This window comes from Athene cunicularia (assembly GCF_003259725.1).
Source record: "Athene cunicularia isolate RWA chromosome 1 unlocalized genomic scaffold, athCun1 chr1_part1, whole genome shotgun sequence".
NCBI lineage: Eukaryota > Metazoa > Chordata > Aves > Strigiformes > Strigidae > Athene > Athene cunicularia.
In genome coordinates this window covers 129,767,573-129,791,659 of record NW_020799091.1, presented here as the reverse complement: position 1 = coordinate 129,791,659, position 24,087 = coordinate 129,767,573, and the positions used below count along the sequence as shown (strand labels likewise).

The 24,087-nt window shown below is 38.5% G+C and overlaps 1 pseudogene; it reads left to right on the top strand.

Moving 5' to 3' along the window:
- LOC113479451 overlaps window positions 1–24,087 on the top strand; it is a 38,763-nt pseudogene that overhangs the window by 7,462 nt on the left and 7,214 nt on the right.

Genomic DNA, 24,087 nt, shown 5'->3' with positions numbered 1-24,087 from the left:
CCCAATTTCTTTTCAGATTCATTCAGGTCTTTGCAGTTCAGAAGAATTCCCATCCGTGGTTCCAACACAGAAATTTATATTTCCTCCTAAACTAATGGTAGACCTTATTGACTTTTGTTAGCATGCAAGCATGACTGAATTCCTGTAGATGTTGAAAACATGACACTTTTGTTAAGCTGAAAGATCTATCCTCAGATAAACAGAAAAGATTAGTTTTATTCAAGCATAATGAGGCATTTCAATGTGGATAATCTATATGTTTTCACTATTACAAAGAACACATATTTTCAAAGAAATTGTTTGCCTCTCCAGAACCAAAACTGTGTTTCCAGACTTTTCTCAAAAGAACTTCTTACTCAGAACCATTTCATTTTGGACCAGTTGGACTTCTTTGTGGAATATAATATTTTCTGGGAAAGTTCCCAAACAAGCTTCTCCATCCTTTCTGTCCTGTGATTCTCGGTTGGATTCAAGTGCCCACAGGACCCATTGTTTCCTTCCAACTGGTACATAGACCCTGGCAGCTGAGACTGGACTTTCACATGGAAAATGCTGCAGGTCCACAGCAAAGGCAAAGGACTAGAAGAGGGAAGAAGAGGGTTTATTGCAGTAGTTATTGATGAGCCACAGAAGGACAGTGGAAACTTGAAAGGAGGAGGTGAAAAGTGCCCATGATCTGCAGAGAGAGGCAAGAGAAGAGAGCCGTGAAAACTTTACCCAGACTAGGCTGAGTAGAATCCAAGCAGGCAGATCCAGGCTGTTTCTTTAATCCTCACTCATGTTTCAACAGCTTCTTGTGAAATTCCTTGTTTGTACTCTTTTTGCAAATACTTACTTGTTGGCACTTCTCGCTGCTATTACACAACCCTCTCAGAGGCACAAAAGTTCACTTGAGTTCTGGAAGAGCGTGGTATGGTTCTTTGATTTGTTACTGGATTACAGAATGCTATTTGCTGCAAGGCAGCTGGCTTTGTAAACATTTGTCATAGAGTACAACTTCCTCGTATAATGATTGCCTCTCAGTGCAGGACATGCATCGTATGGCATAAGCTCCTTTATGAAATCAGGAAGTGGAAGGCAGATTTGCCTTTCTACTACTTGACCTGCCCTTGAGAGACTCATGCTTTAAGAATGCAAGTATTAAATGGAGATTTTGCAACTTCTATACCTGGATTAAAGATCTTGGCTAAACTGATGCTGTCTCAAAAAACTGTTCAGCCCCAAGGGAGGTGCCTTCATCTGTTCTACATGTTCAGACTGAGCTGCCAAGAGAAATGAACCTTGATTGATTATGCTGAGCTTCTTCAAATCCCACTGGAGTGTGTTTCAAGATATCAGTAGGTTTAAACAGATTGTGCATTAAGCTCTGTGTTTGGAAATTAAACCTGCTTGGTGAATATGCTTTAAATGTCTGGAGTATTGGAAAAAGCATGTGAAATTCAATTGTTAGGATATCTAGGCAGTAATACTTAGTGATAGATTATTCTATGGCAGGAAGGGTGATCATGACTGGTTCCACAGACACGTAGCTCCTTTTTTGTGTTTCAGGCATGTCTTTTACCCAGAAGGCCAGCCCACAGTTGCAACAGTTCTCTGGCTTGTCCACTAGTCTGTCTGTTCATTGCATTGTCTGCAAAGACAAGGTTTCTCAGTGATTGCTTTTGCGGATTTTGAAATCATGATTCCACATGGCACTTGTCAAATATGGAAAGAATGTATATGGTATTGTCAGGGGGAAAAAAGGATATATTTAGTCTTGTAAGACAAGAGGTATCTGAAAAACACTTTGATTAAATAAAAATTCAGATACTGATCAACCATCCCAAGGAGACAGTATTTCTGAAAAGATTAGTCCTTGCAGACAAATGGGAAAGCAGGTACTTGAATTTTAGAAAATATTTTACATATTGTAGAAAATGGTCTGGGTCTATTACAGTAGATACAAGCCACTCAGCAAATGGGAATGCAGTGATCCTCTCTAAGAGAATACACTTCTGGTATTCTGTCACATATGCAGTGAGATTTTGGCATCCTGATTTGCCACAAAGTCCAGCCACATTGCTTTATTCTTTACATCACATACAAACGGAGTCTTTCAGAATCCTCAGAGCAGGAGAAAGGAAAGCATAAGACTAATCTTCTCCTACCACTAATTTAGTGTGTCTTACCAAGTCATTTAGTTCATTCTTGTCTCAGTTTCTTGAGCAATAATATAGTTCATGATAAAAGCTCAGCATTGTATAGCACTACAGGAATCTCAGATGAAAAGCCCCATTAATGTCTTGCTGTCTATCATGACACAGTGTCCTACTTAGCAGTATGGTAGTTTATATTGACATTAGTCAAAATTACCAGACCTTTCTCATTTCCACCATAGGGAATAGTTTAAGAGCAGCAAAGAACAAATGATTTTTCATGGCAAGAGAACAATATGGATTTCTCCCCCTAGCCTGAAGAAGCTTCTGGACCTGAAAGCCAAGTATCCAAAGGCACCCCTGGTTGTTGGGAACACCAGTGTGGGTATGGAAGGACAAAAGATATTTTGACACACATTATGCAGTAGACAAATCTTGCATTTTATCTTCTGTGGATACTAAATGCATTCTCTCACCACAATGATTGAGCCTCAATATTTAGGCCGATGTAATTTCCTGTGATTTTTTGCAGCATATCAATAACTAGATTCAGATGAATACCACCATCACCTGAGCCCTGGATTTTTCTGCCTTTTTTTGTCCTAGTAACCTCAGAGACACAATCTGTGTGAATAAGGAAGGACTCGCTCATGCTGATGAGAGCCAAACATTTCACACCCATGTTACCTTGAGCATCACAAAATAAATAATGCCTATGAAAAGCCATGGTAACCCCATATGCCATGATATCCAGGCACTGGCTAGATTCTGCATATTATGGATGGGGTTTTTCTATTTTTATAAATTGTCAGTATACTTTTTTTAATGGGATTAATCAATCAGGAGGAATTTGGTACAAATATTTCCTTCAGTATTGGGACAATAAAGGCTCAGATCAAAAGAAAATCCTTGGGTCTTCCAATTATCTGTATGTTGCCTAGCAAAGGACATGGCATTTGTTTAGTAATATACCCCCGTGATGTAGTACTTGGCAAAGTGCCAAAATGGCAAATAGCTTAAGTCTCAAAAACTTCAAGTCCTTTCATATCAAGGGAAAGCTCTCTGTTGTCATCAGATCAGGCTCTAAAACAGCTACTGCACAGCAAAGAGGACTACCACAGAAAGCCTGAGGTTTACAATAGAGGTTATGAGATAATCTAGTTACTACCTGTATAAACTAGTTTGGAAATAGGGTTTTTTTTAAGACATTGCACAAGAAGAGAAGAGCAAAAATTATATAGCTCATATAGAAAGGTGGAGTGAGTAGCTAGAAATATGATGAAACAGGTGTGGAATTGTGCATAGCTCTGAGGTTAGAGGTGAAATCTGAGTGTGATACAGGAAAGGACCAAAAACCAGTCCAGAGGAGCAAGGAGCAAGAGTCAGAAGAGAGTATATTGGACCTTGGACCTTGGACCTCAGATCTGCCTTTTGACTTCAGAGAGAAGCGGATGAAATGGGCCTGGTAAAAGCAGTAAAACGTGATATTCAAGATACCCAACAACGAAAAACCAGAATACACTGAAACTTAGTTACAGTGGTTTTGCACTTTTCAGTCTCCGTGTCAAACTGTTGTGTGAAAATACATTTGTTCAAATCTCAAATTTCTGCAGACAGCAAACATAGGGGGAGGGCCTAAGTCATCTTTATTTTTTTAACATTTTCACTGGTCATGAGCCTTTCTACCACAACCATTGATCTAACAAAGTCTGCATAACATTGATTAGGCTAGGGCTAGATTTCAACACAAAATATTAAGACATAAATTTCCAATCCAAAACATCACACGATTTTCTTGGAGCGGCTGGGCTGGATTCTCAGCTAATAGAAATTATGACAGATGCACTGACATCACAAAGGCTGTGCTAATGCCCATCAATCGAAAATCCAGTCTGATTGAGACATGACCTCCATAAGTGGAGGCACTACACGTGTAGCAAAAAAATGAAATTAATCACATTCCCCATGGGAAATCAAGCTATTAAAAATTAGAGAAGTTATAATTTCGTTACAGTTGCCTCTTTCTCTCCTTATGTTCACCTAGCTCCATGATTTACAGCAGCTACTGAATTCCGACTATTTTCAAATTATTATGCTAATATCAGTGCAGCTGTGCATTTAAGTAGATCTGTCAATAAAAGATTACTTTAGAACACGGGCCCTTCAGAAAAAATGCTGCATAACACTTGAGGACGTCACAGGCTTACTCCAGTGTTCACTGAAGTCCTTGGTAGTGGCCTCTCTGATACTACTGGAAGTGTGATCAAGTGTTTGTGGCTTGGTCTTGGAAGTTTCTAACAATTTGGTCATCCTTCATCCTAATGAGTCAACTGTTGTTTGTGTCTTTGGGGATGCGCAGCACAAAAAAGGGACGTGCATTGGTGTGTGCAAATATGCAATGCATATTTTTCAGGTATGTGTTTATACTGGGAAGCATCACTGAATAAGCAAATAGTATTTGTATTTCTTATTGCATGTAATATAAACCACATCTTATTATAATTTCTCTTTGTCATCCTGCTGATGAGACCGGTGTAGAAAAGCAAAGCTTTAGAGGCCTTATCAGCTATATATTGTATTTACATTGTGGCACTATGATTTCACTGTTTAAACTCATTTGATTTCAAGGCTAGCATTAGGAGCTGCCTGCTTTTGGTCCAGCTCAGAGACATCCTGATGGAAGCAGACCCAAAACTTCCAGAGGAGAAAACAAAAATCCACCAAGCTTTCTTGCAGCACCTCAGAACTCTAGCTGGAGAACAGATCAGGAGCATGGTGGAATGTATTCAGCAGTGACAGTAAATAAGCTGACATTATAGTCATATCTGTGTGAATATTACTTACAAATATATGGAGAAAACCTGGGTGATGTTGGGATCATACCTTGTAAGACTAAATAGTTAATACCATCACAAAAGTTGTATGAAATAACTGGGAGTCCTACACTAGTTAGCAGGGGCAAATATCCAGAGAACAGTAACCAGAGAAACTCCTGCTATCCCTGCTCACTGGCTGAGCAAAGAACTGGACGAGGCTGAGCAAAGACAAAAGGTGGGGTTCTCCTGAAAGGTACCGTACATCCTGAAGCCAATCATACTTTAGCTTGACTATCAACACATAGCTGTTTACCCATCATGTATTAGGCATCTCTGACCTTGTCCCTGGTTTTTCTTTAAAATTCCCTCACCTCAATACCTTGTATTTCTTACTTTAATTAAGGGAATGGCCATTTCTTTTGGGGGTGTGGGGCAGAAAAGTAAACTGGGACTCTCTCAACAGAGATGTTATGAGAAAGGACTTTTGAAGGGAACAATAAATAACATTAAAAAGTACAAAGGTAGAATTTCAGTTAAGATTGAACAAAACAAATATAAGTTCTTCCAACAGGTCTTTTAAGTGAATAAAATCGGGTTATGATACAGATCCCTGTTACATGTAAGAAGGCCAAGTCTAAAAATAACCTATTTTTTTATTAAAGTCTTTAGAAGGATACATTGTGATCAGAGGATCAACCTGTGAGTTGAACCCAGTCTTACCAGCTGGCAAATCTGTCTTCTTGGCATAAGAAGGTAAGCTTTGGACCCCCTGGCAAATATCTTTGCTGGATGGGCAGAGCGCTAAAACAGAGATTGTGGCTATAGGTAAGATTTTAAAAACGGAACACTACTGTGCATCTCCTAGATGATTTAGAATGGTACATGTTGCTGAATGGAGGACAGTATCCTGGTATTTGCCTGTCATTTTAACTGGCAAAAAGTGTCTGTCAGTAGAAAACACTTTCTGTTTCACAAGGCAAAAGGAAACAATATCTAACAATCTCATGAAAGTGAAGTGGGCAGGTCTGGCAGGTAGAAAGGTCTCCTTTCTACACGGCCTTTAGCTCTGTCACTCCATTTATCAGATAGGTTAGCTTTATCTTGTAATTCCACCACTGTTTGCTTTTATCACTTATGTCTCTCTCATTTTAAGAAAACTTTGGTCCATTCTCTATGGCCATGCACCTAGAAATTTCTCTTGAAGTTGCTGGTACTTTTGTGCATGTGTGTGTGTGTGTGTATACATGTACATTGTGTTCAAATGACACTTATAGTAATCAAGCCCAAGCAAGTCCCATCCTTGTCATATAGAATCTGTGGGTACTTTTGGCAACAATTTCTACTGTCTTTGAACTAAAGATGTACAGGACTGATTCTCGATCTCATCACAGTGCTAGATAATTTGTTGAAAGCTTACTCTGCTTTAGTGATTTAATGGCATAAAGCTTTCGAGCAGAAACAGGATAGCCATATTTAAGGCTAAATCACTGATTTTCTGAATATTATTAGCATTTGTAAGACATTTGTTTCCTATAAAGTATAAAATACTGAGTATTTAATGTGTGATGGGGAACTATAACATTTATATAGGGAAATATATTGCACTTTATACATATCATAAATATTAGCCTTTCCACTCAAAGGATTTTGCAGTCTAAGGCTAAATCCTGAAGGGAGTGGACTGTACTAAGGCCATATTTGCCTTAATATATTCTTTTGCACAGATTCGATGCGATTTGAATCTTCAGTGCAGAAATGTTTCCTTGCTGTTCCACATTCAGTAACAGACTACAGTTTTCTCCAACAGATGGTAAAATACAAATTATTTTAAATGATTATTTTTTTTTGCTGGCTATGAGCATGCAGACTTAAAGGCCAAGGAGGACATTTTTTCTGTTCTCATCCCATACTCTCTGAAGGTAAGACCTCAATGTTTCAGTGGTTTCATTCAGGTTCAAGTGTAGTTATTAGGAATATTTCCATTCTTTTCAGTAGGCATTGAAACTTGTGGGTGAGGCGCGGAATCAAACTCTACAACTCACTAAGAGTTATAAAGTGGTATGTTTATTACGACGTCGGGCACACGGGGGATCGCTCCGCCACAAAAGTGCGCTTGGGGAGCCAAAAACCCCAGCTCCTTTTATTGTTTGAAATGTTACATATGCATTAGGATTCCGAAGATGAGGAGGGAATATTACAATTAATTCCAAGAAATTCCCCTCTTGCCCCGCCCCCGTTCTTCGCGCCTGCGCAGTGCCTCCTGGTGAGGGTGGGCAGGGGTCTTCAAGGGTCTCCAGGATGAAGTAAGACTCCTTCCTCTTCATTAACTTTTTACCTTTGTTTCCTGCGCATGCTCTCTGGACCTTTGGCTCCTCTCCAGGTTGTAGAGTCAGTTTTACCCGTTTGTTCTGTTAATTGGAACTTTTGTGTCTATCGAGATGTTCCAGGAAGTAAATCCTCGGTGTTATCAGGAATTGATCATCCTTTAGCTGGCACAGCTCCCCCATTATCTCAAAGACAGGGATTAGTTTACTATCTATCCTGTTTTCTGTAAGAATGTTATCTAGCTAACATTGCCTGAGGGCTAGCATTGTTTAAGGGGCCTCACAACGTTGTCGATATTTCTTTGCTTTTTTTTTTTATTTTTTTTCCCCTCAGATCATGGGTTACTAGTGCTTTGGAAGTAGCTAAGAAAGTTCTGGCATCCTTCATCCATCACCTCTCCATCTTCTTCCAGCCAGCCATCATCATCTACTTTGGGCCTCTTACTGTTTTTTCCCCACTCTTATGTGCCCCTTCCAGACGCAGAAGTTTGGGCTATCTGAATATTTCCAGGAAAAATGCCATCTTTTCACACAGTCTCAGCAGTAAAGGTCAATTCTGGCCTCTTCTCACTAACTAATTAGCGCTTTACACTGAACAGCCCTGAGCTGTTGTTGCAACTACTTACAAATTAAGGTCCTAACTACTGTGAGCAAGGGTGACAGCATGTGGCTTTAGGGGGTTAGGGGCAGAGGAAACGGTGTCATTGTTACTGTGTTCTTAGAGATCCCTCTATTGGGTGTGAGGAAAATCACAGGGCAAGTGGAGAAAGACCCAACTACAAGCTGGTATGTTCTGATTGTAGTCAATGAGGGAGTGACCACAGGAGTGTCTGCCAGCCTTGACATCAGAGGGTCAGTCCCCACAGTAGCTGCTCACTGCAATAGAGCATACTCAACATACGTGGTCTCATGCTGGAGGAGCGCATCTGCCCATGAGACGCCGGCTGGCCATGGCAGGTTTCCTGTGAAAACAAGATTCCCATGAGCTCAAAGCCTGCAAATGCATTATCTGTGTTTGGCAGCAGCAACAGTGCTTCTGCTGTCCAGAAACTTTGAGCCTTAATGGTGATCTGAGAGACAAACATCCTGGAAGAGAAAATTAAGGAGGAATGGGTTAGCTCTCCCTACAAAGCAGAAGAAAAAAGAAATCCCAGCCTTCTTTGTCCCATGACAAATTGTGCCACAGAACTAAAGCTATTACAGAGGGTATTTCAGAGTCTTGCCTTTCAGAGAGAGACAGCTGCACCTAAGAACATCGGAGGTGGAGACAACAAAAGGAGAAAAGACAACAGCACTTCTGGCAAACTCACAAGGTCACGTCAAAGAACAGAATTGTCCATCAGCTGTCACATGAATAACATGAGAGTAAGCAGGCTCACCACAGGAAATTAACACCATTTTTGGGGGGAGGCTGCTTCTGCCAGTCACTTTCATGCTGAATTGCCTTTTTGATTAACTGCTGACACAACAAAAAGGCACAGGAAGACGTTTTTTGCAAGACATCAACAGAAAGTGTAGATGGAAACCTGACTGTCAGTTCTCCCTCTTGTTTCTGTCAGAAGCTGGCTATTGGGTTTGGGTAGCTTGATGTGAATGTTGGTTCAGCAAAACAATGTAAATCCTGTCGAGAGGATTTTCCATCTCTGACAAGACTCACTGTTCAACGTGTAATCCTGAGTTTTACTTTTGTCATGAGAGTATCACATATTCATAGTGACAGATCTAATCTGCTAACTCCTACTGTAAAAGTTCTGTGGCTGCCTGAATCTGAAGTTTCTTTCTGGAGCTACAGAAAGGGCACTTTATATACTTTCTTCAAAGGACTCATCTGTGCCTAATCATGAAAAAAAAATTGCTATTACTTTTTAAATATGTGGATTTGTCTCCAGAACAAAGTATTTCTGACAATAGAAAGGCCAGCTGTTTCTAGTGCTTCCCTCTGTAAATGCCATTACTGTAACATAAAATGTAGAATGTCTGAGTGTAAAATCTTCACAAAATCAAGTTCCTTGGCATCTCCTGTGGGTCTCCATGTCCTGGAGAAGAAACCACTGGTTTGTAACTATACCAGCCATATATGAAGTGCCTTATACCACAACTGCTTTTCCAGCACTCTGTAGTCCTTAAAGCACTGATAACATTTAAAATTTGGCATGTTTTCTTACATGTAGGTAGCCTCAAACAATGTCCCCTCTTAGTGTGTCTATGATTAGCTTAGTACTTGAAGAAAAATTAAAAGTTTACTGGAAACTGTAATTCTAGGAAATGTTCTTTAAAAATGCTGCTTTCTTTGGACAGTGGTAATGCCTAAAATATAAGGAATAATAGATTTGTTTTCTTTCAGTCAATTTCTGCCACTGATGGAATTTTTCATTCCTTTTGTTCCTATTAGGATGACTTTATTTCATCCTTCAGACAGGCTGAATGTCAGAAAAATGCTTTGTCCCTAGTGAATTTTGGAATGTGAGTTCTCTCCAGTCCAGGCACAGAGACCATTGTAGATCTGAGTATTTTACATGGAGGCATCGGCTCAGCCACACTCAGTGCAAGAAAGTCCTGTGATAAGCTCATAGGAATGTACTAGATATCTTAATGTATTTCAGCAAAATGCAGGAGTCATAGTGTGATGTATGAGCTCTGCTTGATTTTGCCAGTGGAGATCCCATCATCAGCCTCTCACAATCTGTATTTGACCTGTCCTCCCTAATAATAGGTTATTTCTTGATACGCTGATTCACTTATTACTTCCCACATACTTCACATTAGCTTTAGCTGCCTGTTACTTATGAAGAAGTGTGTGTTTGTCAGTCTATTTTTCTACCAGACAATGGAATGATCAGGTGCTGAACAAAGCTTGCAGACTGGTGCTGGAGGAAATTTTTCTCCCTCCATCAGCTCTGGGTGGAAAAGTAGAATATAGAACTCTGCCTATCAGCTTCCTTTTCAGATTTTACCTGAAAGTGTTACACAGTTTACATCAGAAATTAAGGACTGGCCAAGAATTGCAAACCCACATCAGCATATAGGCTGCAGGAAAACTGATTTTTTTAATGATTAAGGGATGTAAGAAGGAAGGGTAACGGTGCTAGGCTTTACTTCAAAATATGTGAGGGGAAAACTTTTGTTTTAGAAATAAGGGTCTGACAACACTGCTCTGACAACACCTACCTTTCAGTATCCCTTCAGGTATGCTGAGCTCTCACAGGAGATGATGAGTGCTTTGGCAATGCTACAAAGTGGTGTTCCCCAGAGCGTCCAAATCCAATGTCATCTGTTTCAGATGAGGTGGTTTTGTAGGTGGGACTGCCACAGACCCTCTATTTTAATGAGTATTTCCCCCTTCTAACTTTTATTCCTTAGCCTCCACTAACTGTAATGTGAAGTGCTGAAACAGTTGACCCCATGGGAAATCTTTTCTATTTTTACAGATTTACTGGTCTTTCAGGGCAGTCATTGCCCTCAAGATGTTGTGCAGCATCAGTCTGCTGAAACAAGGGCACAGCTTTCAGCCATGTAGGAGCTCAACAGAATTTAGTTAAGCTGTCCAGTGGGCCTCAGTACAAATAAACGGAATAACCTACTGCAGCATCTTTGTGATCGTTCAAGCCTTAAAGATTTATTTGCTCAGCTACAGTAAGAAAGGTGGTTGGCATGTGAAAAAGATTTTTCAGTAGAAGATTTCACTTTTAAAAATGTTCAGATTTCATCAAGAATTTTCACCCATAAGTTTTTTTTATTGCAAAATTGAAAAAATTTTAAAATCAAACTTTTGTTGCTTCTTATCGGTTTTCCACCAAAAACTGTCAGTGTCAGCCAAGAATCTGTTTTGTTCTCCTTTAAGAGACTAAGGAGTTATGTTTTACAGAGAACTATCTACTCAGTAAAAGCCCAACCAAAACATAAATGTTGGGAGATTTTCAGGGTCCCTGATAATATTCTGTTTCAAGTTAATGTGAACTATCAGCAATTCAACAACAGAGAGCACTAAAGCTGTGTTGCATTATGTCTGAAATGCCTTCAGTTCCAGGCTGTCTTTGAAGTAATAGAGGGGATTGTTGATGGGAATTTAATTGGCAAAAACCTGGATGAAGCCATTCTTTAGTCTAGCCAACACTGGCCATAATATTAATTGATCTGCCTCTTTTGGAAGATGAGCAAGAAGGAATTAGAGTGATCCCTGAATATATTCCTGGTTTCGGGTATGTTTTCTCTGAAGTAAACAATGTGAAATTTGAAGCAGTGATGATGCTGAAGTCTGTAAAAGTGTGGCTTGCACAGGGATGCTATCAGAAGCAGTATGGACCCAGCAGACAGGCTAGCTATAAGATCCAGGAGACTTTAGCTCTCCTTTGTCTGATTTGGTTCCACTGTGTGAACTAGTATTCTTTTCCCTTTTACCTCTTTTTCATGTTTTTTGTTCTTTTCCTATTCATTTAAATCAGTCTTTCCACAGAAGAGGCCGCACTTTACTAGAGACGTGAATGGTATCTACTGCAGTGTATTTCTCAGATCTCTGTCAGGGCACCTTGGTGCCAATACGGCGCAAATTCTAAAAATCCCTTTATAATGTGTCCTACAAATGTCGACATAAAATCTAGATGGTTTCCAACATGGATTTTTTGATCACAAAATAGTCTCAGAAAGTGTTTTTGAGTAAAACTTTCTGTAATTACTGTTCTGGCTTGAGGATAACATGTTCCAAGATGTCCCATCATGCACCAGCCTGGTATTAAGCGTGCACTGCTGAAGCAGTTTACATTGATGACGTTCATCCAATGGGTGGAGAATTTTGACTGTCTGTGGTCACCAGTATTAAAGCCCATGCAAAGATTATGTAAATAGGAAAAAACCCTATAAATTAATGTAAGTATGCTAACAAGTATTTTCTATTCTTACTGCCTTGATTTGGCCATATTATGTAGTATGTATTACAAATGAGGTAAGAATTTCTTTACTGTGTGCTTTAAATACTGTCAGATATGGACAGAAGAGTCCATATTAATGCATTCACCCCTTTTAGTACAAAAAACATAAGAAGAAAATATATTCTTAGATTTTGTATGTTCTGGAACTAGAATTTAAAGAGCTGTTCTGTGCCATGCACACACAGATGCTCATGCCTTCCATTTATTTTTTCTCAATATGCTAATCAACACTTTTCCACTTTCTTCTCTATGTAGAGATCTGTGGTGATATGTGGTTATGTTTCTGTCCTCAAGTTTACTGAGTTACTCGTACTAGAGATATTTCTACCATGTACTGTATTCATTTATGTGCACGTTCTACTTTCCACATCAGCTGACACATCAGAAGCCCTTTATGTGCCAGAAGAGGTTGATGTATTATAGTAACTGCAAGAGATGTTCCAGGAAAAAATGGCAAGGATGAGCAAGAATGTGCAGAAGATAAGGTATTTTTTTTCTTCTGGAGGAGTGTCTGGACCTTTTGCTTCATTTATTTACAAAAAAAGGGAAGTGAGTTTGCAAGTGTCACCTTACTGCATTGAAATGAAAATAAGTACAAGAGCTATTAATGCAATGCCAGACAGGCTGGGCTGAACAGAATTACCATTCCCCAGTGAGAGAGGAAGAAAAATAACTTGGGATTTAAATGAATCTGCCATGGTTCCTTAAGGACTGATAAATGAGTGATTGTCATGGATTCTGAGGGAGTATAAAATAACCATAGCATTTGAGATTTTCAAAGATGAGACAAATAAAATGAGAATTGCCCAGTTGGAACCAGTATTAAATTAATTGCCAGGTTATACACTAGAATATAGTAGTGGGAGACAACACCATTTCTTTTCATTGAGCATCGGTAGAGCTAAGAAATTTATAGGATCTGTGCAGCCAGTGTGACTGTATAGAATGTCCCAGGCCTCAGGCTATATCCATCAAAAGTGACACTGTTGCATGGTATTTGCAATGGGGCAGGAGTAATTCCTAATATGTTGCTTTTACCTCTCTATTCCTCCATTTCTGAGGAATTTCACAGACAAGGAAAGCAGTCTGTGCCAGATGGGATTTTACTTGGCACAGTATCTGGTCACCTCAGGATGAACACAGGGGAAATGTTCATGACTGATGTCAGCAGCATTTCTAATGCCAGACGTTGCAGCAGATGAAAGATGGTAATGGATTTCTCATTTAATGAAATTAGTCTGCACTAGGTTAGTATTCTTAGAGAAACATCAGAGTGGCATTTGAGCAGAACCTATTCCCAAAAAATACTCTGTGCAGGAACTTAACCACTCCTGTGTTTTTTCCTTGGGTGATATTTTGGTGTGTTGCAGGTGATTTGTTGTGGGTCAGATAATCTGTGCTGTGGTTGCAGAATCAGACTCGGGCCAAGTGCAGGGCTGAAGAGGTGAAGATAGTGTATGAAGGTCTGGAGACAGTTCTGACCAATGAGGTAACAATCTGTTTCCTCTTCCTTGTCTGATAGATCTCTTAAAGTTACCTCATTCACTATTTACTTCCTTGTGCAGAGGTCTGCCAGGTTTAGGATTTTTTTTTTTTTTTTGTATGAGATACGACTTTATTGGTTCTAAAGATGAAGTGTAAAAAGTTTCTAAATGACCTCCAAATTTTTGTTTTTAGAAACACACAAAAAAAATCTTAGTAGGTACCTATTCATCCAATATATCAGAGACTGGGTTTTGTAGATCTAGGATGAAATTGCTAAAAAGTATTCAGAAGGTTTTTAGTGAGTAATTCCATGCCTCCAGGAGTCAAATTTCCAACAGGAGTAGGTCAGTATAGAATTATATTTGAGAGCTTATGTTTGCAGAAGTTCTGGAATCACACATCCTGCATCCATGTTCTGAAAATTTTCAAGTTTTGCAGGTTTTCAGTAGCAAGCAATATGATTCTGAAATATTTTCAACAGCTCTGAATGCCATTAACAGACATTTAGTATTTCTAATCTTGGGGAAGATGAGAATGATATGAACTACAAAAAACAAACACAAAAAAGAAGCTCTTTGATGGTGGAACAACTATCCTGCTCTTTCTAATACTTAGCTGTAACCATCTGTCCACCTAGAAAAGGTTCATATGGATGGTGAAAGATTGTGATATGTAAAACTCATCTGACTTTCTGAATTACAAGTAACACGTTTGGTTCCTTTCCTTGCTGCAGGATGCAATAAAACATAATTCACTACTGAAGAAAAGAAAATAGAAAAGGGACATATTGAGAAAGGATTCAAGTCTGATGATGAAATCATAGAAGGTAGTTCATATATGCAGTGTATCTGGCAAGGGAAGAGAGTTATGCTAGTTCAGAATCTACTTCCACTTGGTGGCTGAATTGAAATTTCTATTCTCTTCTCAAAAAACCTTACTCTTTTGTTGTTTTTTTCCACTTCACTGGGAATGGAGATGAAATGGTCATGTTTAGGTGAAGCTTAGCTAACATCTGCTAGCTCATGTTGACTAAACTCTACCATTTCCTCGTCTCAGAACTCAGCCAAAGTGAAATGCCCTAATCCGATGACAAACATTACAGCTAAATAAGGCTTTATTTGTGGGTGTTAGCTAACTTAACTTACCTCATTTTAAATTGACAGCTTGATTTAAGGCTAATCCCAGAAACAAGGAGATCAGAGTAAACTGGTTTGGAATACCACTCCTGCGGTCACCAAATTCACTGTTTTAGTAAACATGATCCAGTAGTCCCAGAGCATACTCTGCATAAGTATCAGACCTTTGTTTGAGAAGTATCAATGAAGAACAGTCCACAAGCTCCCACTGTAGTTTGGTCTAGAGTTTAACTGTCCTTATAATTAGAATACTTTTCTTCTAATATCCAATCTAAATATCCTTTCCTGCAAACTTTAAAGTTTCACCCTCTAAACAGAGTCCTTTCATCTTTTCCCCATAAATCACATCTGCTAACCTTTATCATTGTCACTGCTCACTTCTCCGTTATCTCTAATTTCACTACATCCAACTTCGCTATGGTAATATTTCAGATTAGGTTTCACCAATGCCAAGTGGAGTCTCCCAGAAATTCTATATAACATTAGAATCACGAATGAGATCAGGGGTTTTGTGGTGTTATCAGTTATGGATATACAGTCAGGTTGTGCTTCTTTGTAATCCCTGTTTAGATATTATTCAATAGTGCTGTTTAAAGTACTGCCACTTACCCATACTGAACTTCATGACACTGACTTTAGGCCACTTCTCCAACGTAGAAAAATCACTTTCAAATCTGAAAGTGTCCTTTAAAGGGCTTGCAGCCCGTTCAGTTTGATGTTATTTGTAGTGCTTATTAGTTATCAAAGCAACATCATGTAACACTAGACCCAGAAAAGACTCTACTATGATTCTACATGCATCATCTTTGCAGTCTGACAGCCAGTCCTGTAAACTGCTTTCTGAGCGCAGCTTTCAACCAGTGGTATCCCTGATTTTATCTGGATTGTACTTCTCAACTTGTAAGAGTAATTTTGGGACAGTGTAAAAAGACATTAAAATGAAGGTACATGATACCAAGATATGCTGCTCTTAACACTGGCCAGTTTTAATACTCCCCCTAATTTTGTGTTTCTAGCACTTGAATGCAGCTCTGAAATTTGTTAGTGAGCACCTTATAAATGCTTAAAAAATTCATGTGTCCTGCTCATGTGCTTTTCTTATTATCATCTCATGACATCTATTATCACACCTACCTTCTGCTGTTATCACTCCCTAAATTTCTGCAGCTGAGTTTTTCTCTTCACACTAACTACACATGAATTAACACCTGTTTGATCACAGGAGGGAATGTAGCAGACCATAAACCCCTTTTCCTTTTTCCAACATCAATTCTGTCTGTACCAAGTTTGAAAGAATGATCAGATTTATCTAAGTTGTTCTTGGAGACCTCTGAGCATGAAGACTCCTCAGTCTCCCCAGGCAATTTTTTCCAGTGCTTCACCATTCCTATCATTAGAAGGATTATTCTCATTGTTAACAATATGCTGCAATTTAAATACTACTATGCTTCTTGTTCTCTCTACTGTGAGCACATAGCACAGACTATTCTCTTCCTCTTTGCAGCAGCCTTCCACGAATTTGAAGATTCATGTCTTCCTTTACTTTTTTGGGCTGAGCCACCTTAATTTTGTCAATCTTCTTCATGTAGGTTCATGACTTCTGATGACTTTTTCTGCTTTCCTTTGGACTTTTTCCAACTGTTCCCCATCAAATGTCATGTCACCCTCTAGTGGCTTCAGTTCTGATTCCTACTACTTCTCCATGAACATGTGTTTCACAAATAACTGCTAGGGAAACACTGTCAGACCCAAGGATGGCATAAAGTTAAGGTTACTTAGCAAATTTACAGAATGAGCTTTTATGCTGTGCTGACAGATTTCCTTCTCTCTAAGGAAAATGGTACGAAAGTAAAGTGTTGGATAGAAAAAAAGTGTAATAGAAGATCATACTACTGGAAAGAGGATAAGAAAGGAAGAGGAAGAGGAAAGCTGTATTTTCTCTCACAGAGGGGTTCAGAAGAAGACATTGTAATTCTGTTATAGCAGAAGAGATGTAACCTCCTAAACAGCAAAAAGCATAAGATATTAAATTGATACTGATCTTATCCTGGGGAGAAAAAAAAAAGTGCTATACAAGGATTAGGTGATTGAATAATTTCCTCTTAATAAATCCAACTCAGATTTTCCTATAATTATATATGTAACAGGTGAATTGGTCATGGGAGGACAGAAACATTTTTACCTGGAAACAATTGGTCTGCTTCTTGTTCCAAGAGTGGAGGATAAAGAAATGGATGTGTATGTGTCAACTCAGCATGCAACAGATGTACAGGTAAAACAAAGTATGAATCACACTTGTTTCTTACCTTTCTAAATAACCTTGAAGCTGAACTACATGGCCAGGAGTTGCTTTCAGTCTTCTGTGCTTCTCCTGAAACTCCCTAATGGTGCTCCCAATTCAGATTAATCAATTTTAATCTTTTTATGAAAATAAGTGGCCTGACTACTAATGATGAAGCTGAATGTAACACTAGGTCTTGTGCTATTTGTAATATCCAGTGCAGTGCAGACACAAATGAGCAGTATTTCTATGAGATGAACAAAGGGTATCTGTCCTGATCCAATGTCAGGGGTGGTTTTGATATGATCCCAAGAGTGAGGTTAAGACACAAACAAGATCAAATGCTGTACATCCAAAACAGTTTTTATTATTAAAAGTGAAGAGTGGTAGCAATAGGACAGAATGGAAGGAAAAGACAGAAATAAAGCAAGGATCCAGAATAGAGTTGCAAGAATAGTCACCATCATGGATCCAGCAGTGTCCCATTGGTCCTCAGTCTTCCGTGGTGGGTGCACCTGGATCTAGCAGTGTGTCGTTGGTCCTTTTCGATGGTGAGTGCACACATAGCAAAGTTCTCTGTTGCATTTTAAGTTCATCTTGTCAGCTGATTAGCATACCTGTCTGCCTTTAGTTTTTCCTATGTTCCCACAGGTTTTTGCTGACTTCATGCTTCTTGAGCAATCATCTGGCTTCTGGGGCAGAAATGCTCACCTCTTATCAGTTCAGTGGCAAAGGCACGAAGTCATTAGCATTGCATGTATGGTGTCTGGCATATACAATAGAGCCAGAAAGTATCAGGCTTATGCGATGGAGCCAGTAATAAACATTTGGTTTCGCTCAGTCCATGTGTACCCCTTTGAGGCTTATCTAAGGAGTTTGACAATGCAACTGCAAGGGAGTGGGGGGTGCATCTTTCGATACACTCTCGCTTCCTTGGGTGACATTCCTTAGACTAATGCAAAGGCCACAGCTGGTCCTTGAGGTTTGCACACACACAACCAAGCTTTGAGACAATCATTTGACATTTCAGTCTCTCATAGTATCTTAGATTAGATAGATAATATAGCTGTAATTTTCTTGTTGACAAAAGACTAGTTCTGTCTTAGATATATTGGCCAAATTCCTGGACAAACATTTTTGCAGCAATGAGTGTCTTCAGCTTTAGAAAGAGTATTCAGACAAGTTGCATTGCTCGTATGAATAGTTACATGGATGATGATTGGGTCAAAATCATATGTAATAATGATAAATGAATATGTAAGTAATAACAACATATGAATCATATGAAATTACACAGAAAAAAAAATAACAGGTACTAGCTATCTTCAGAATTGGATTGTAGGCCTGTAGAAAAAAACAGTTTCAAAGAATATGCTTTAATTTGTACATCTTTAGAATAAGCTTTTGCAGTTTTAAGCTTTCCCTGTCAGCCTGACAAGTTAGACCTCTATTTGCATCCCTGGAAGCACTGTCAGAGGAGATATTTTCAGAATGCAGTGTTTTTTCAGTGTTGTAGCTACACTGTCTAGTGTGCTGTAAACAATCACTCTGTTCCATTCAGCTTGATATTTTAGTGGATGCTTTATCTCCAGCCACCGGTGAAACTTGCAGTTCTATATAGAGATTAACATATCTGCCATCAGGTAATCAAATTAGTTTATGTAGCTATTTTTATATTTCCACTGTTCTTTAAAGACTAGATTATGCTTTCAGTAGCATCTTTACTTGTTTGAAATCTTTTTGTTTGTTTGTTTCTATAGCTTTTAACATATGGTTAGCCATGGAAAAATAGGCATTTTTTAATGTAATTTGGTAGGTAACAATTTTCAGTAAAATCCTGGATGTTTACTTTTGTAGGAATTAGTGGCTTTAGTTTTAAATCTCCAGTCCAATAAAATTATGTGCCATGTGCCACACAGTGGAGCATTTGGTGGGAAGGTTACTAAACCTTCACTCTGTGCTGTAATCGCAGCAGTGGCAGCCAAGAAGTTGATTCAACTAAATCAAATGAGTGATTTAACTAAAACAAATGAAAGATGGCAAGACTGAATGAAAAAGGAACCTGGGGGGTTATTTTGATGACATCATCCTTTTTATATCTCTTTGGCAGTAAATCTTGGGTAGAAGCTTGAAAATTCTCTGGGCTTTTGGCAATGGTGTTCATTTACTATCTGAAAGCCAAAACAAAGGCATGGAAGCAGTTTCTCTCAGGGTTGATCTGTACAATTCCCAACCATTCAGGCCTGTCCCAGGCACAGTGGCTTGAACTTCACTCTAGATATTCAGTGAAAGTGTTTTTATCCTAATACATAGGTATGCTCACATCAGCCCTTTGTGCCACAGCTCTCCTTTACTCTGGCTTCCTTGCCATGTCCTCTGTGTGCTTCATGGAACTTGCATGTTCCTGTTGAGAAGAAAAGGGAAACCAATTAAAAGCTCGTTTCCTCTACCTCAAAAAAAAAAAAAAAAGTCTGCTGACAGCCTAAACTCAGGTATGGTGGGTTAATAAGAAACTAAAACACAGAATGGACCGATTTATTGCCATCACTAGGAGTATTGCCATGTACATGTAATGTCATTTGCAATCTGCATGAATAGGCTGTAATAAAAGTGGATTTTTTAAAGGTCACCTTAGAACCAGGCATCCAGTCCATTTTGTCCTTGAAAGAAATATGGATATGTTAATCACTGATGGACGGCACCCTTTCCTTGGAAAATATAGAGTGAGTGAGAGGAGAAGACATTTTGCTCAATTACTGGGTAATAGTTTCTTCTGGGGCAATTTCATTGACTAACAAGATGCAGCAACGAAACCAGACTCCCCCTCTTCTGACATCCTAAGCCAGCACCAGTCTTGTCCTAGTCCTAAGAGTACCCTGACAAATGCTATGAATCAAAGCCACAGCTATCATGCTATTCCTACAGCCCATGCAATACCCAGAAAAAGCAGAACCATCCATCCCTTTTTTTACTCCAAAATACTGTTAACGTCAGCCCTACCCCATCCTCAGATGACAAGTACATAAATCAGAATTGAATATGAGCTACTTCACAGATACAAATTCAGCTCTGCAAAGTAATGCAAGATTCAGCTAGTAGCAAAACTCTTCCTTTTGACTTCTAAATCCTTACATTAAAAATAACCAGGTAAACAATGCCAGCACTGAAGTCAGCTTGGCAACTGGGGGTAGCAGGCGTAAAACCCTTCTCTTTGGTGTTGGGATTTGAGCACACTGAAACCCTCCGGGACAGGGTTTATTGTTCAATATGATTTGGATAAAGAAGAGTTGAGGGATTGTTTTTCTTATTGACTCTTGCATGAATTGTAGAGTTTGGCTGATAACCGTTTCTGGGAGAGGCTGGATATATTTTTCATTTTGCTGAAGATATTGCTCACAGAGATACTGTTTGATTCTAGTTATGATTAGACAAGATTTAGAACTGTTTGGGGAAAAGAAAGGTGGAAAGTTTATGTTTTGATTAAATCTTGTATTAACCATAAGACAAGGAATGGGATTGTGACTGACCAATGTCAATCGCATATGTATTTCATATTCTTCTGGGTATCCATTACCTTATTACGGTTGAGTCTAGGATAAAATATGTTGTTGGGGCAGGATTGTGGTTTGGGGAAAAGTTATTAAGCGGTTGGTTTATTAACAAGCCTTGCATGGACTTCAGGAACTAAGATGAGGGCTACCTGAGTGAATAGCTGCTGTAGCACATATAGGTCATCTATATAAGTTTGATACTAGGAACTGTATCAGGATTGTGGCTACAAATGGAAGGATAATTTTGTTCTATTTCTCAGTCCTGCAGGAGTCACAGGTCTGAGTAATTGCATATATTGCATGTATGTATTTCAAGTAACCAAATCTTTCAGAGCAGGACGTTTCATATAGCTGTTACCTCACATATTTGAAAAAGACCTAATATAATTAATCTCATCCTCAGTCTGAGGTGATGGTGATGTTTTAAGTGATGAACAGTTTATTTTAATTTCTGTTTATTAACAGGTTGTTAGCAGATACTGATAACAGTGGCATTATTCATATTAGGATTTAGGTTGCATATATAGGTAGAGATAAAGAAAAGAAGGAATGGAAGATGATTGTTAAAGTCATCTATGAACTTCAAAATTCTCATAAGACTTGCTTTCAGAAAAGGCAAAGGCTTATATTTAATTTTCATGCAGCTACTTATTACTTGGATATCACTGACAGTAGTGTTAGGGTTAAAGTTAGAAACAAAGTGAAGAAAAAAAAGGCTGAGATGTTTCTTTTCCCCCGGAGGTATTCCATAGGCAGCTGGGAAGGGTTAAACGAATGAAGGGAAGTCTTCTGTTTAATTCTGATGAAGATTGGCAATATTTTCAGGCACTATTAGCATTAAAGTCTAGGAAAAAGAAGAAATTAGAATCTTGGTTCTTTCTTGAGTCTTACACAGATACCAGAGGTAAGATAAGGGCTGCAGCTGATAGACTTTCCTTGCTTATGTTTAGTTTTGCTGAAGAAATAAAGTGCCACAATATTTCTAAGACCAGGATTAGGATCAGGGTTTGAATAAAAAGTGTGATTTTTTTAAATTATTTTTTTTTTTACTTGCATGGGTCCCTAAAGTACTATGATAGCTATCTTGGAAAAGCAGCATTTGGCTTATGTTTCATTTTGATTCGCTTATCTTTTAAATGATAATCCCCATTATAGTTCTAGATTTGTGTTAGGGAACCCATCTATGTCCCTAGTAAAATGAAAGCAAGAGGACTTTGGCTTTTTTCTAAATTTTACATGGACCCTCAGCCTATGAAAAAGACTGGCTCATGCCTTATATTTGGAATGTATTTCAAATCTTTGATTCATATATCACTTATCAATACCTGCTTAGGCCGAGCTTAGAGGTATGCTAAAGAAAACAAAGATGAGTTTGCTGAGTCATATATGGATAATAGCAATAAGATTTTCTGGTGGAAGTTCTAGTATATTTTACATTTTGTACACATACTGGTTATCTGAAGATTCTAGAAGCCAGACCAAAACTGATGAATTTCCAGAACTCTAGACCTGAATCTTAGAGAATACATTTATTGTTTAATCTTGTCTCTGTCAGCTAAAACTCTAACTGACATCAGCAAAATGTTACCTGACTGCAAATGTCATAAGCTGGCATCAAAAAGATCACATGACCATTATTTCTCAATGTAGAATTAGTTACAAATAAAAAGATGTCCCGGAGGCACTGTATTTCACAACCGCTTGAGCTCTACTGTTTGCTCTCTGAGTGTTGGTAGCTGATTGCACGCTACAGAAAAATGTCTCTTTACAGAATTTCTAGTTCTCTTTTGTATTCACTTGTTTCCTTATAAGAGTGGATAGCAAGTATGGGATTGATTTCTGTCATCACCATTCCTTGGCAAGTTATTTGTTCTTGATCTTACCATGAATGAAAGTTCATTACTTCTACTCCCACCTGCTTCTTGCGTTTCCCCTGTTTAAGATAGCTATTTATTGGTACAAGGCAGTACAAAATACAAACAGAAAGTGAATCAGGTTCTAAGCCATTCTCTTGACTGCCTATGAGAGAGAATGGAAGAGCAGTTATGTCATTGCTCCATCAACATTACATACTGTGAACACCAGTTTATTATTGCCCTGTGTGGATACATGGAAACAAAAAGGACTAGGACTACTCCCTCAGTTTCAGAAAAACAAAAGTACAACTTTTGCCATTGCTTGTTCTAAGACAAAAGTTCTATAGATGTTCATAGTAGGAGATACCTTGCCATCTGTCTAAAATGCCTTTGATTCCAGGTTCAAATTCTGCTCTGTCCTCCTTTTTTTTTTTTTTTTTTTTTTTTTTGTGGATGAGGAGGGAATAGTATCTGGGGCTACACATACATTATGACTAGAGCCAGCATGTTTTTAATTCACCTGGTTTAATGAGAAGAAAAATATGCTTTTCTGTTATTTGAACTAATTACTATGATCCCTGCAGAATTCCTCTGAATAACTACTAGCTCATTTAGAGTCCATCCTGTCTTAGAGCCATGGTATTTGTTCTTGTCAGACTGCTGGAGAATTTCCACTCCCTTTTAATAATATACTGATTCTTGTGAATTAAATCTGTCTTTGCCCTGCTCTTTTTCTTATGCATCTTTGTTTAGTGAAGTAAGAAAATTACCAAGTTTCTGTGGCTTTTCTTCAGGCTGGAGCTCTCATCCATATCTACATAGACAGGTCTCTGCTAGTCACTCATGGTGGAATTAAACTGGGACAAGGAATCCACACTAAGATGTTACAGCATCTGAGCTTTGTATTATGGATTCAACTACCTATATCTACAAACACTGACAAAAGGGGTGTCACTCACTAATAGTTTATAAATAAGAAAGTAGTGGTGAACTCAGAGTCTAAAAAATATGTGTCATTTCTTTGCAGAGTCAGAGGAAACGCTCCTAAAAATACGACCTACATCTAAAAGCCTTTCTTATCCTGCATATTCATCCTATTACAGGTTCATCTTCATATATTTTTCCCTTTGTCTAGAAGATTATGTTCATTTTGCACATTCAAGGATTGCCAAATTTATCAAATCATTCTTTCTTAGCAGTTCAATTCTATGTTCACCTTGCACCGGTGTTTACATCACCACTGTCATAGCCCAGGTGTCTACTCAGCAGTTGTTCCTTCCTACTTTAGATTAGCCTGTTATTTTCTCTTCATATCCAACCTATCACCTATTTGTGTCTGAGATGCTCTTCTCTAGAAAAAATTTCGCTACCTATTTGCAAATCTTTTTAAGCAAATATCAGATTGAGCAGACTATTTATGTCATAGCCCCTGAGCAAATATCTCCTCACGGGAGTTCCTGTGGATTTGACTCAATTCTCTTTGGCAATTTTGCAAAAGCAAATCGGGGGTAACTCTACTAGTTACAGTGAGTTTAGACAGGAATAAAGAAGAATAGAACTTGAGCCAATTAAAATATT